Genomic DNA, 14,989 nt, shown 5'->3' on the forward strand with positions numbered 1-14,989 from the left:
CAGCCGCCACCTAGGGAAACCTACCAAACCTGTGCATTTCTGAAAACTAGAGACCTAGGGGAATCCAAGGAGGGGTGACTTGCGGGGCTCGGACCAGGTTCTGTTACCCAGAACCTTTGCAAAGCTCAAAATTGGCTAAAAAAACACATGTTCCTCACATTTCTGTGGCAGAAAGTTCTGGAATCTGAGAGGAGCCACAAATTTCCTTCCACCCAGCGTTCCCCCATGTCTCCCGATAAAAATGATACCTCACTTGTGTGGGTAGGCCTAGCGCCCGCGACAGGATATGCCCCAAAACACAACGTGGACATATCACAGAAAACAGAGCTGTTTTTAGCAAAGTGACTACCTGTAGATTTTGGCCTCTAGCTCAGCCGCCACCTAGGGAAACCTACCAAACCTGTGCATTTCTGAAACTAGAGACCTAGGGAATCCAAGGAGGGGTGACTTGCGGGGCTCGGACCAGGTTCTGTTACCCAGAATCCTTTGCAAAGCTCAAAATTTGGCTAAAAAAACACATGTTCCTCACATTTCTGTGGCAGAAAGTTCTGGAATCTGAGAGGAGCCACAAATTTCCTTCCACCCAGCGTTCCCCCACGTCTCCCGATAAAAATGATACCTCACTTGTGTGGGTAGGCCTAGCGCCCGCGACAGGATATGCCCCAAAACACAACGTGGACATATCACAGAAAACAGAGCTGTTTTTAGCAAAGTGACTACCTGTAGATTTTGGCCTCTAGCTCAGCCGCCACCTAGGGAAACCTACCAAACCTGTGCATTTCTGAAAACTAGAGACCTAGGGGAATCCAAGGAGGGGTGACTTGCGGGGCTCGGACCAGGTTCTGTTACCCAGAATCCTTTGCAAAGCTCAAAATTTGGCTAAAAAACACATGTTCCTCACATTTCTGTGGCAGAAAGTTCTGGAATCTGAGAGGAGCCACAAATTTCCTTCCACCCAGCGTTCCCCCATGTCTCCCGATAAAAATGATACCTCACTTGTGTGGGTAGGCCTAGCGCCCGCGACAGGATATGCCCCAAAACACAACATGGACATATCACAGAAAACAGAGCTGTTTTTAGCAAAGTGACTACCTGTAGATTTTGGCCTCTAGCTCAGCCGCCACCTAGGGAAACCTACCAAACCTGTGCATTTCTGAAAACTAGAGACGTAGGGGAATCCAAGGAGGGGTGACTTGCGGGGCTCGGACCAGGTTCTGTTACCCAGAATCCTTTGCAAAGCTCAAAATTTGGCTAAAAAAACACATGTTCCTCACATTTCTGTGGCAGAAAGTTCTGGAATCTGAGAGGAGCCACAAATTTCCTTCCACCCAGCGTTCCCCACGTCTCCCGATAAAAATGATACCTCACTTGTGTGGGTAGGCCTAGCGCCCGCGACAGGATATGCCCCAAAACACAACGTGGACATATCACAGAAAACAGAGCTGTTTTTAGCAAAGTGACTACCTGTAGATTTTGGCCGCTAGCTCAGCCGCCACCTAGGGAAACCTCCAAACCTGTGCATTTCTGAAACTAGAGACCTAGGGGAATCCAAGGAGGGGTGACTTGCGGGGCTCGGACCAGGTTCTGTTACCCAGAATCCTTTGCAAACCTCATAATTTGGCTAAAAAAACACATGTTCCTCACATTTCTGTGGCAGAAAGTTATGGAATCTGAGAGGAGCCACAAATCTCCTTCCACCCAGCGTTCCCCACGTCTCCCGATAAAAATGATACCTCACTTGTGTGGGTAGGCTAGCGCCCGCGACAGGATATGCCCCAAAACACAACGTGGACATATCACAGAAAACAGAGCTGTTTTTAGCAAAGTGACTACCTGTAGATTTTGGCCTCTAGCTCAGCCGCCACCTAGGGAAACCTACCAAACCTGTGCATTTCTGAAAACTAGAGACCTAGGGGAATCCAAGGAGGGGTGACTTGCGGGGCTCGGACCAGGTTCTGTTACCCAGAATCCTTTGCAAACCTCAAAATTTGGCTAAAAAAACACATGTTCCTCACATTTCTGTGGCAGAAAGTTCTGGAATCTGAGAGGAGCCACAAATTTCCTTCCACCCAGCGTTCCCCCACGTCTCCCGATAAAAATGATACCTCACTTGTGTGGGTAGGCCTAGCGCCCGCGACAGGATATGCCCCAAAACACAACGTGGACATATCACAGAAAACAGAGCTGTTTTTAGCAAAGTGACTACCTGTAGATTTGGCCCTCTAGCTCAGCCGCCACCTAGGAAACCTACCAAACCTGTGCATTTCTGAAAACTAGAGACCTAGGGAATCCAAGGAGGGGTGACTTGCGGGGCTCGGACCAGGTTCTGTTACCCAGAATCCTTTGCAAATCTCAAAATTTGGCTAAAAAAACACATGTTCCTCACATTTCTGTGGCAGAAAGTTCTGGAATCTGAGAGGAGCCACAAATTTCCTTCCACCCAGCGTTCCCCCACGTCTCCCGATAAAAATGATACCTCACTTGTGTGGGTAGGCCTAGCGCCCGCGACAGGATATGCCCCAAAACACAACGTGGACATATCACAGAAAACAGAGCTGTTTTTAGCAAAGTGACTACCTGTAGATTTTGGCCTCTAGCTCAGCCGCCACCTAGGGAAACCTACCAAACCTGTGCATTTCTGAAAACTAGAGACCTAGGGGAATCCAAGGAGGGGTGACTTGCGGGGCTCGGACCAGGTTCTGTTACCCAGAACCCTTTGCAAAGCTCAAAATTTGGCTAAAAAAACACATGTTCCTCACATTTCTGTGGCAGAAAGTTCTGGAATCTGAGAGGAGCCACAAATTTCCTTCCACCCAGCGTTCCCCCATGTCTCCCGATAAAAATGATACCTCACTTGTGTGGGTAGGCCTAGCGCCCGCGACAGGATATGCCCCAAAACACAACGTGGACATATCACAGAAAGACAGAGCTGTTTTTAGCAAAGTGACTACCTGTAGATTTTTGGCCTCTAGCTCAGCCGCCACCTAGGGAAACCTACCAAACCTGTGCATTCTGAAAACTAGAGACCTAGGGGAATCCAAGGAGGGGTGACTTGCGGGGCTCGGACCAGTTCTGTTACCAGAATCCTTTGCAAAGCTCAAAATTTGGCTAAAAAAAACACATGTTCCTCACATTTCTGTGGCAGAAAGTTCTGGAATCTGAGAGGAGCCACAAATTTCCTTCCACCCAGCGTTCCCCCACGTCTCCCGATAAAAATGATACCTCACTTGTGTGGGTAGGCCTAGCGCCCGCGACAGGATATGCCCCAAAACACAACGTGGACATATCACAGAAACAGAGCTGTTTTTAGCAAAGTGACTACCTGTAGATTTTGGCCTCTAGCTCAGCCGCCACCTAGGGAAACCTACCAAACCTGTGCATTTCTGAAAACTAGAGACCTAGGGGAATCCAAGGAGGGGTGACTTGCGGGGCTCGGACCAGGTTCTGTTACCCAGAATCCTTTGCAAAGCTCAAAATTTGGCTAAAAAAACACATGTTCCTCACATTTCTGTGGCAGAAAGTTCTGGAATCTGAGAGGAGCCACAAAATTTCCTTCCACCCAGCGTTCCCCCATGTCTCCCGATAAAAAATGATACCTCACTTGTGTGGGTAGGCCTAGCGCCCGCGACAGGATATGCCCAAAACACAACATGGACATATCACAGAAAACAGAGCTGTTTTTAGCAAAGTGACTACCTGTAGATTTTGGCCTCTAGCTCAGCCGCCACCTAGGGAAACCTACCAAACCTGTGCATTTCTGAAAACTAGAGACGTAGGGGAATCCAAGGAGGGGTGACTTGCGGGGCTCAGACCAGGTTCTGTTACCCAGAATCCTTTGCAAAGCTCAAAATATGGCTAAAAAAACACATGTTCCTCACATTTCTGTGGCAGAAAGTTCTGGAATCTGAGAGGAGCCACAAATTTCCTTCCACCCAGCGTTCCCCCACGTCTCCCGATAAAATGATACCTCACTTGTGTGGGTAGGCCTAGCGCCCGCGACAGGATATGCCCCAAAACACAACGTGGACATATCACAGAAAACAGAGCTGTTTTTAGCAAAGTGACTACCTGTAGATTTTGGCCTCTAGCTCAGCCGGCACCTAGGGAAACCTACCAAACCTGTGCATTTCTGAAAACTAGAGACCTAGGGGAATCCAAGGAGGGGTGACTTGCGGGGCTCAGACCAGGTTCTGTTACCCAGAATCCTTTGCAAACCTCAAAATTTGGCTAAAAAAACACATGTTCCTCACATTTCTGTGGCAGAAAGTTCTGGAATCTGAGAGGAGCCACAAATTTCCTTCCACCCAGCGTTCCCCCACGTCTCCCGATAAAAATGATACCTCACTTGTGTGGGTAGGCCTAGCGCCCGCGACAGGATATGCCCCAAAACACAACGTGGACATATCACAGAAAACAGAGCTGTTTTTAGCAAAGTGACTACCTGTAGATTTTGGCCTCTAGCTCAGCCGCCACCTAGGGAAACCTACCAAACCTGTGCATTTCTGAAAACTAGAGACCTAGGGGAATCCAAGGAGGGGTGACTTGTGTGGCTCGGACCAGGTTCTGTTACCCAGAATCCTTTGCAAACCTCAAAATTTGGCTAAAAAAACACATGTTCCTCACATTTCTGTGGCAGAAAGTTCTGGAATCTGAGAGGAGCCACAAATTTCCTTCCACCCAGTGTTCCCCCACGTCTCCCGATAAAAATGATACCTCACTTGTGTGGGTAGGCCTAGCGCCCGCGACAGGATGTGCCCCAAAACACAACGTGGACATATCACAGAAAACAGAGCTGTTTTTAGCAAAGTGACTACCTGTAGATTTTGGCCTCTAGCTCAGCCGCCACCTAGGGAAACCTACCAAACCTGTGCATTTCTGAAAACTAGAGACCTAGGGGAATCAAGGAGGGGTGACTTGCGGGGCTCGGACCAGGTTCTGTTACCCAGAATCCTTTGCAAACCTCAAAATTTGGCTAAAAAAACACATGTTCCTCACATTTTTGTGGCAGAAAGTTCTGGAATCTGAGAGGAGCCACAAATTTCCTTCCACCCAGCGTTCCCCCACGTCTCCCGATAAAAATGATACCTCACTTGTGTGGGTAGGCCTAGCGCCCGCGACAGGATATGCCCCAAAACACAACGTGGACATATCACAGAAAACAGAGCTGTTTTTAGCAAAGTGACTACCTGTAGATTTTGGCCTCTAGCTCAGCCGCCACCTAGGGAAACCTACCAAACCTGTGCATTTCTGAAAACTAGAGACCTAGGGGAATCCAAGGAGGGGTGACTTGCGGGGCTCGGACCAGGTTCTGTTACCCAGAATCCTTTGCAAACCTCAAAATTTGGCTAAAAAAACACATGTTCCTCACATTTCTGTGGCAGAAAGTTATGGAATCTGAGAGGAGCCACAAATCTCCTTCCACCCAGCGTTCCCCCACGTCTCCCGATAAAAATGATACCTCACTTGTGTGGGTAGGCCTAGCGCCCGCGACAGGATATGCCCCAAAACACAACGTGGACACATCACAGAAAACAGAGCTGTTTTTAGCAAAGTGACTACCTGTAGATTTTGGCCTCTAGCTCAGCCGCCACCTAGGGAAACCTACCAAACCTGTGCATTTCTGAAAACTAGAGACCTAGGGGAATCCAAGGAGGGGTGACTTGCGGGGCTCGGACCAGGTTCTGTTACCCAGAATCCTTTGCAAACCTCAAAATTTGGCTAAAAAAACACATGTTCCTCACATTTCTGTGGCAGAAAGTTATGGAATCTGAGAGGAGCCACAAATCTCCTTCCACCCAGCGTTCCCCCACGTCTCCCGATAAAAATGATACCTCACTTGTGTGGGTAGGCCTAGCGCCCGCGACAGGATATGCCCCAAAACACAACGTGGACATATCACAGAAAACAGAGCTGTTTTTAGCAAAGTGACTACCTGTAGATTTTGGCCTCTAGCTCAGCCGCCACCTAGGGAAACCTACCAAACCTGTGCATTTCTGAAAACTAGAGACCTAGGGGAATCCAAGGAGGGGTGACTTGCGGGGCTCGGACCAGGTTCTGTTACCCAGAATCCTTTGCAAACCTCAAAATTTGGCTAAAAAAACACATGTTCCTCACATTTCTGTGGCAGAAAGTTCTGGAATCTGAGAGGAGCCACAAATTTCCTTCCACCCAGTGTTCCCCCACGTCTCCCGATAAAAATGATACCTCACTTGTGTGGGTAGGCCTAGCGCCCGCGACAGGATATGCCCCAAAACACAACGTGGACATATCACAGAAAACAGAGCTGTTTTTAGCAAAGTGACTACCTGTAGATTTTGGCCTCTAGCTCAGCCGCCACCTAGGGAAACCTACCAAACCTGTGCATTTCTGAAAACTAGAGACCTAGGGGAATCCAAGGAGGGGTGACTTGCGGGGCTCGGACCAGGTTCTGTTACCCAGAATCCTTTGCAAACCTCAAAATTTGGCTAAAAAAACACATGTTCCTCACATTTCTGTGGCAGAAAGTTATGGAATCTGAGAGGAGCCACAAATCTCCTTCCACCCAGCGTTCCCCCACGTCTCCCGATAAAAATGATACCTCACTTGTGTGGGTAGGCCTAGCGCCCGCGACAGGATATGCCCCAAAACACAACGTGGACATATCACAGAAAACAGAGCTGTTTTTAGCAAAGTGACTACCTGTAGATTTTGGCCGCTAGCTCAGCCGCCACCTAGGGAAACCTACCAAACCTGTGCATTTCTGAAAACTAGAGACCTAGGGGAATCCAAGGAGGGGTGACTTGCGGGGCTCGGACCAGGTTCTGTTACCCAGAATCCTTTGCAAACCTCAAAATTTGGCTAAAAAAACACATGTTCCTCACATTTCTGTGGCAGAAAGTTATGGAATCTGAGAGGAGCCACAAATCTCCTTCCACCCAGCGTTCCCCCACGTCTCCCGATAAAAATGATACCTCACTTGTGTGGGTAGGCCTAGCGCCCGCGACAGGATATGCCCCAAAACACAACGTGGACATATCACAGAAAACAGAGCTGTTTTTAGCAAAGTGACTACCTGTAGATTTTGGCCTCTAGCTCAGCCGCCACCTAGGGAAACCTACCAAACCTGTGCATTTCTGAAAACTAGAGACCTAGGGGAATCCAAGGAGGGGTGACTTGCGGGGCTCGGACCAGGTTCTGTTACCCAGAATCCTTTGCAAACCTCAAAATTTGGCTAAAAAAACACATGTTCCTCACATTTCTGTGGCAGAAAGTTCTGGAATCTGAGAGGAGCCACAAATTTCCTTCCACCCAGCGTTCCCCCACGTCTCCCGATAAAAATGATACCTCACTTGTGTGGGTAGGCCTAGCGCCCGCGACAGGATATGCCCCAAAACACAACGTGGACATATCACAGAAAACAGAGCTGTTTTTAGCAAAGTGACTACCTGTAGATTTTGGCCTCTAGCTCAGCCGCCACCTAGGGAAACCTACCAAACCTGTGCATTTCTGAAAACTAGAGACCTGGGGAATCCAAGGAGGGGTGACTTGCGGGGCTCGGACCAGGTTCTGTTACCCAGAATCCTTTGCAAAGCTCAAAATTTGGCTAAAAAAACACATGTTCCTCACATTTCTGTGGCAGAAAGTTCTGGAATCTGAGAGGAGCCACAAATTTCCTTCCACCCAGCGTTCCCCCACGTCTCCCGATAAAAATGATACCTCACTTGTGTGGGTAGGCCTAGCGCCCGCGACAGGATATGCCCCAAAACACAACGTGGACATATCACAGAAAACAGAGCTGTTTTTAGCAAAGTGACTACCTGTAGATTTTGGCCTCTAGCTCAGCCGCCACCTAGGGAAACCTACCAAACCTGTGCATTTCTGAAAACTAGAGACCTAGGGGAATCCAAGGAGGGGTGACTTGCGGGGCTCGGACCAGGTTCTGTTACCCAGAACCCTTTGCAAAGCTCAAAATTTGGCTAAAAAAACACATGTTCCTCACATTTCTGTGGCAGAAAGTTCTGGAATCTGAGAGGAGCCACAAATTTCCTTCCACCCAGCGTTCCCCCATGTCTCCCGATAAAAATGATACCTCACTTGTGTGGGTAGGCCTAGCGCCCGCGACAGGATATGCCCCAAAACACAACGTGGACATATCACAGAAAACAGAGCTGTTTTTAGCAAAGTGACTACCTGTAGATTTTGGCCTCTAGCTCAGCCGCCACCTAGGGAAACCTACCAAACCTGTGCATTTCTGAAAACTAGAGACCTAGGGGAATCCAAGGAGGGGTGACTTGCGGGGCTCGGACCAGGTTCTGTTACCCAGAATCCTTTGCAAAGCTCAAAATTTGGCTAAAAAAACACATGTTCCTCACATTTCTGTGGCAGAAAGTTCTGGAATCTGAGAGGAGCCACAAATTTCCTTCCACCCAGCGTTCCCCCACGTCTCCCGATAAAAATGATACCTCACTTGTGTGGGTAGGCCTAGCGCCCGCGACAGGATATGCCCCAAAACACAACGTGGACATATCACAGAAAACAGAGCTGTTTTTAGCAAAGTGACTACCTGTAGATTTTGGCCTCTAGCTCAGCCGCCACCTAGGGAAACCTACCAAACCTGTGCATTTCTGAAAACTAGAGACCTAGGGGAATCCAAGGAGGGGTGACTTGCGGGGCTCGGACCAGGTTCTGTTACCCAGAATCCTTTGCAAAGCTCAAAATTTGGCTAAAAAAACACATGTTCCTCACATTTCTGTGGCAGAAAGTTCTGGAATCTGAGAGGAGCCACAAATTTCCTTCCACCCAGCGTTCCCCCATGTCTCCCGATAAAAATGATACCTCACTTGTGTGGGTAGGCCTAGCGCCCGCGACAGGATATGCCCCAAAACACAACATGGACATATCACAGAAAACAGAGCTGTTTTTAGCAAAGTGACTACCTGTAGATTTTGGCCGCTAGCTCAGCCGCCACCTAGGGAAACCTACCAAACCTGTGCATTTCTGAAAACTAGAGACCTAGGGGAATCCAAGGAGGGGTGACTTGCGGGGCTCGGACCAGGTTCTGTTACCCAGAATCCTTTGCAAACCTCATAATTTGGCTAAAAAAACACATGTTCCTCACATTTCTGTGGCAGAAAGTTATGGAATCTGAGAGGAGCTACAAATCTCCTTCCACCCAGCGTTCCCCCACGTCTCCCGATAAAAATGATACCTCACTTGTGTGGGTAGGCCTAGCGCCCGCGACAGGATATGCCCCAAAACACAACGTGGACATATCACAGAAAACAGAGCTGTTTTTAGCAAAGTGACTACCTGTAGATTTTGGCCTCTAGCTCAGCCGCCACCTAGGGAAACCTACCAAACCTGTGCATTTCTGAAAACTAGAGACCTAGGGGAATCCAAGGAGGGGTGACTTGCGGGGCTCGGACCAGGTTCTGTTACCCAGAATCCTTTGCAAACCTCAAAATTTGGCTAAAAAAACACATGTTCCTCACATTTCTGTGGCAGAAAGTTCTGGAATCTGAGAGGAGCCACAAATTTCCTTCCACCCAGCGTTCCCCCACGTCTCCCGATAAAAATGATACCTCACTTGTGTGGGTAGGCCTAGCGCCCGCGACAGGATATGCCCCAAAACACAACGTGGACATATCACAGAAAACAGAGCTGTTTTTAGCAAAGTGACTACCTGTAGATTTTGGCCTCTAGCTCAGCCGCCACCTAGGGAAACCTACCAAACCTGTGCATTTCTGAAAACTAGAGACCTAGGGGAATCCAAGGAGGGGTGACTTGCGGGGCTCGGACCAGGTTCTGTTACCCAGAATCCTTTGCAAAGCTCAAAATTTGGCTAAAAAAACACATGTTCCTCACATTTCTGTGGCAGAAAGTTCTGGAATCTGAGAGGAGCCACAAATTTCCTTCCACCCAGCGTTCCCCCACGTCTCCCGATAAAAATGATACCTCACTTGTGTGGGTAGGCCTAGCGCCCGCGACAGGATATGCCCCAAAACACAACGTGGACATATCACAGAAAACAGAGCTGTTTTTAGCAAAGTGACTACCTGTAGATTTTGGCCTCTAGCTCAGCCGCCACCTAGGGAAACCTACCAAACCTGTGCATTTCTGAAAACTAGAGACCTAGGGGAATCCAAGGAGGGGTGACTTGCGGGGCTCGGACCAGGTTCTGTTACCCAGAACCCTTTGCAAAGCTCAAAATTTGGCTAAAAAAACACATGTTCCTCACATTTCTGTGGCAGAAAGTTCTGGAATCTGAGAGGAGCCACAAATTTCCTTCCACCCAGCGTTCCCCCATGTCTCCCGATAAAAATGATACCTCACTTGTGTGGGTAGGCCTAGCGCCCGCGACAGGATATGCCCCAAAACACAACGTGGACATATCACAGAAAACAGAGCTGTTTTTAGCAAAGTGACTACCTGTAGATTTTGGCCTCTAGCTCAGCCGCCACCTAGGGAAACCTACCAAACCTGTGCATTTCTGAAAACTAGAGACGTAGGGGAATCCAAGGAGGGGTGACTTGCGGGGCTCGGACCAGGTTCTGTTACCCAGAATCCTTTGCAAAGCTCAAAATTTGGCTAAAAAAACACATGTTCCTCACATTTCTGTGGCAGAAAGTTCTGGAATCTGAGAGGAGCCACAAATTTCCTTCCACCCAGCGTTCCCCCACGTCTCCCGATAAAAATGATACCTCACTTGTGTGGGTAGGCCTAGCGCCCGCGACAGGATATGCCCCAAAACACAACGTGGACATATCACAGAAAACAGAGCTGTTTTTAGCAAAGTGACTACCTGTAGATTTTGGCCTCTAGCTCAGCCGCCACCTAGGGAAACCTACCAAACCTGTGCATTTCTGAAAACTAGAGACCTAGGGGAATCCAAGGAGGGGTGACTTGCGGGGCTCGGACCAGGTTCTGTTACCCAGAATCCTTTGCAAAGCTCAAAATTTGGCTAAAAAAACACATGTTCCTCACATTTCTGTGGCAGAAAGTTCTGGAATCTGAGAGGAGCCACAAATTTCCTTCCACCCAGCGTTCCCCCATGTCTCCCGATAAAAATGATACCTCACTTGTGTGGGTAGGCCTAGCGCCCGCGACAGGATATGCCCCAAAACACAACATGGACATATCACAGAAAACAGAGCTGTTTTTAGCAAAGTGACTACCTGTAGATTTTGGCCTCTAGCTCAGCCGCCACCTAGGGAAACCTACCAAACCTGTGCATTTCTGAAAACTAGAGACGTAGGGGAATCCAAGGAGGGGTGACTTGCGGGGCTCGGACCAGGTTCTGTTACCCAGAATCCTTTGCAAAGCTCAAAATTTGGCTAAAAAAACACATGTTCCTCACATTTCTGTGGCAGAAAGTTCTGGAATCTGAGAGGAGCCACAAATTTCCTTCCACCCAGCGTTCCCCCACGTCTCCCGATAAAAATGATACCTCACTTGTGTGGGTAGGCCTAGCGCCCGCGACAGGATATGCCCCAAAACACAACGTGGACATATCACAGAAAACAGAGCTGTTTTTAGCAAAGTGACTACCTGGAGATTTTGGCTTGCGGGGCTCAGACCAGGTTCTGTTACCCAGAATCCTTTGCAAACCTCAAAATTTGGCTAAAAAAACACATGTTCCTCACATTTCTGTGGCAGAAAGTTCTGGAATCTGAGAGGAGCTACAAATTTCCTTCCACCCAGCGTTCCCCCAAGTCTCCCGATAAAAATGATACCTCACTTGCGTGGGTAGGCCTAGCGCCGGCGACAGGAAACACCCCAAAGCGCAACGTGGACACATCCTAAATTTTGGAAAAAAACAGAGGTGTTTTTTGCGAAGTGCCTACCTGTAGATTTTGGCCTCTAGCTCAGCCGGCACCTAGGGAAACCTACCAAACCTGTGCATTTCTGAAAACTAGAGACCTAGGGGAATCTAAGGAGGGGTGACTTGCGGGGCTCGGACCAGGTTCTGTTACCCAGAATCCTTTGCAAACCTCAAAATTTGGCTCAAAATACACATGTTACTCACATTTCTGTGGCAGAAAGTTCTGGAATCTGAGAGGAGCCACAAATTTCCTTCTACCCAGCGTTCCCCCAAGTCTCCCGATAAAAATGATACCTCACTTGTGTGGGTAGGACTAGCGCCCACGAAAGGAAAGGGCCCAAAACACAACGTGGACACATCACATTTTTTTATAAAAAGCAGTGCCTACCTGTGGATTTTGGCCTGTAGCTCAGCCGACACCTGAGGAAACCTAGCAAACCAGTGCATTTTTGAAAACTAGAAACCCAGGGGAATCCAAGATGGGGTGACTTGCGGGGCTCTGACCAGGTTATGTTACCCAGAATCCTTTGCAAACATCAAAATTTGGCCCAAAAAACACTTTTTCCTCTCATTTCGGTGACAGAAAGTTCTGGAATCTGAGAGGAGCCACAAATTTCCTTCCACCCAGCGTTCCCCTAAGTCTCTCGATAAAAATGGTACATCACTTCTGTGGGTAGGCCTAGCGCCCACAAAAGGAAATGGCCCAAAACACAACGTGGACACAACATATTTTTTCACAGAAAACAGGTGTTTTTTGCAAGGTGCCTACCTGTGGTGTTTGGCCTGTAGCTCAGCCGGCCCCGGGGGGGGGGGAGAAATGCCCTAAAATAAATTTGCCCCCCCAACCCCCACCCTCCCCCGCCGGGAGCGACCCTTGCCTACGGGGTCGCTCCCCCCTGCGTGACATTGGCACCAAAAAACAAATCCCCGGTGCCTAGTGGTTTCTGCCCCCTTGGGGGCAGGTTGACCTAAACTCAGCCAATCTGCCCCCAAGGGGGGCAGAAATGGCCTAAATACAATTTGTCCCCCAGGGGAGCGACTTTTGCCTGATGGGTCGCTCCCCATCTCAAAAAAAAAAAAAAAAAAAGAAGAAAAAAAAAGAAAAAAAAGAAAAATTCCCCTGGCGCCTAGAGGTTTCTGCCCCCCCCCCCCACCCCCGGGGGCAGATCGGCCTAATAATGCCTACGGGGTCGCTCCCCCCTGCGTGACATTGGCGCCAAAAAACAAATCCCCGGTGCCTAGTGGTTTCTGCCCCCTTGGGGGCAGATTGACCTAAAATTGGCCAATCTGCCCCCAGGGGGGCAGAAATGGTCTAAATACAATTTGCCCCCCCCAGGGGAGCGACCCTTGCCTGATGGGTCGCTCCCCATCTCTAAAAAAAGAAACAACAAAAAAAAACACACAAAAAAAAAATTGCCCTGGCGCCTAGAGTGTTCTGCCCCCCCCCCGGGGGCAGTTCGGCCTAATAATAGACCGATCTGTCCCCCGGGGGGGCAGAAATGGCCTAAAATAAATTTGCCCCCCCAACCCCCACCCCCCCCCGGGAGCGACCCTTGCCTACGGGGTCGCTCCCCCTGCGTGACATTGGCGCCAAAAAACAAATCCCCAGTGCCTAGTGGTTTCTGCCCCCTTGGGGGCAGATTGACCTAAAATTGGCCAATCTGCCCCCAGGGGGGCAGAAATGGTCTAAATACAATTTGCCCCCCCAGGGGAGCGACCCTTGCCTGATGGGTCGCTCCCCATCTCTAAAAAAAGAAACAACAAAAAAAAAAACACAAAAAAAAAATTGCCCTGGCGCCTAGAGTGTTCTGCCCCCCCCCGGGGGCAGTTCGGCCTAATAATAGGCCGATCTGTCCCCCGGGGGGGCAGAAATGGCCTAAAATAAATTTGTCCCCCCAACCCCCACCCCCCCCCCGGGAGCGACCCTTGCCTACGGGGTCGCTCCCCCTGCGTGACATTGGCGCCAAAAAACAAATCCCCGGTGCCTAGTGGTTTCTGCCCCCTTGGGGGCAGATTGACCTAAAATTGGCCAATCTGCCCCCAGGGGGGCAGAAATGGTCTAAATACAATTTGCCCCCCCAGGGGAGCGACCCTTGCCTGATGGGTCGCTCCCCATCTCTAAAAAAAGAAACAACAAAAAAAAAAAACACAAAAAAAAAATTGCCCTGGCGCCTAGAGTGTTCTGCCCCCCCCGGGGGCAGTTCGGCCTAAACTAAATTCCCCTCCCCCCCAGGGAGCGACCCTTGCCTAAGTGGTCGCTCCCTTTGCGTGAAATTCACGCAAAGAAAAAACTCCCTGGTGTCTAGTGGTTTCTACCCCCCTTGGGGGCAGATTGGCCTCATCAAAATAGGCCAATCTGCCCCCAAGGGGGGCAGAAATGGGCAAAATATAATTTTCCCCCAAGGGGAGCGACCCTTGCCTAAGGGGTCGCTCCCCACCAAAAAAAAAAAAATGAAACAAAAAAAAAAAAAATGGTCCCTGGTGCCTAGAGGTTTCTGCCCCCCCTGGGGGCAGATCGGCCTAATAGTAGGCCGATCTGCCCCCAGGGGGGGCAGAAAAGGCCTTCCCGAAAATATGCCCCCCTGGGAGCGACCCTTGCCCAAGGGGTCGCTCCCTTTTGTCAATAACAATTAAAAAAAAAAAAAATCCCTGGTGTCTAGTGGTTTCTACCCCCCTTGGGGGCAGATTGGCCTCATCAAAATAGGCCAATCTGCCCCCAAGGGGGGCAGAAATGGCCAAAATATAATTTGTCCCCCAGGGGAGCGACTTTTGCCTGATGGGTCGCTCCCCATCTCAAAAAAAAAAAAAAAAAAAGAAGAAAAAAAAAGAAAAAAAAGAAAAATTCCCCTGGCGCCTAGATGAAACAAAAAAAACAAAAAACAAAAAAATGGTCCCTGGTGCCTAGAGGTTTCTGCCCCCCCTGGGGGCAGATCGGCCTAATAAGGCTGATCTGCCCCCAGGGGGGGCAGAAAAGGCCTTTTCAAAAAAATGCCCCCCCTGGGAGCGACCCTTGCCCAAGGGGTCGCTCCCTTTTGTCAATTTCTAAAAAAAAAAAAAAAATCCCTGGTGTCTAGTGGGGTTTCAAAAACCGGATTGCAAGCAATCCGGCTTTTGAAACCCTCGGAGGGACTTCAAAGGGAAGGAAATACTTTTCCTTCCCTTTGAAGCCCCTCCGGGCCTCCCAAGTGA

The sequence above is a fragment of the Pleurodeles waltl genome, chromosome 4_1, assembly GCF_031143425.1.
Source record: "Pleurodeles waltl isolate 20211129_DDA chromosome 4_1, aPleWal1.hap1.20221129, whole genome shotgun sequence".
In the NCBI taxonomy this organism is placed as follows: Eukaryota; Metazoa; Chordata; class Amphibia; order Caudata; family Salamandridae; genus Pleurodeles; species Pleurodeles waltl.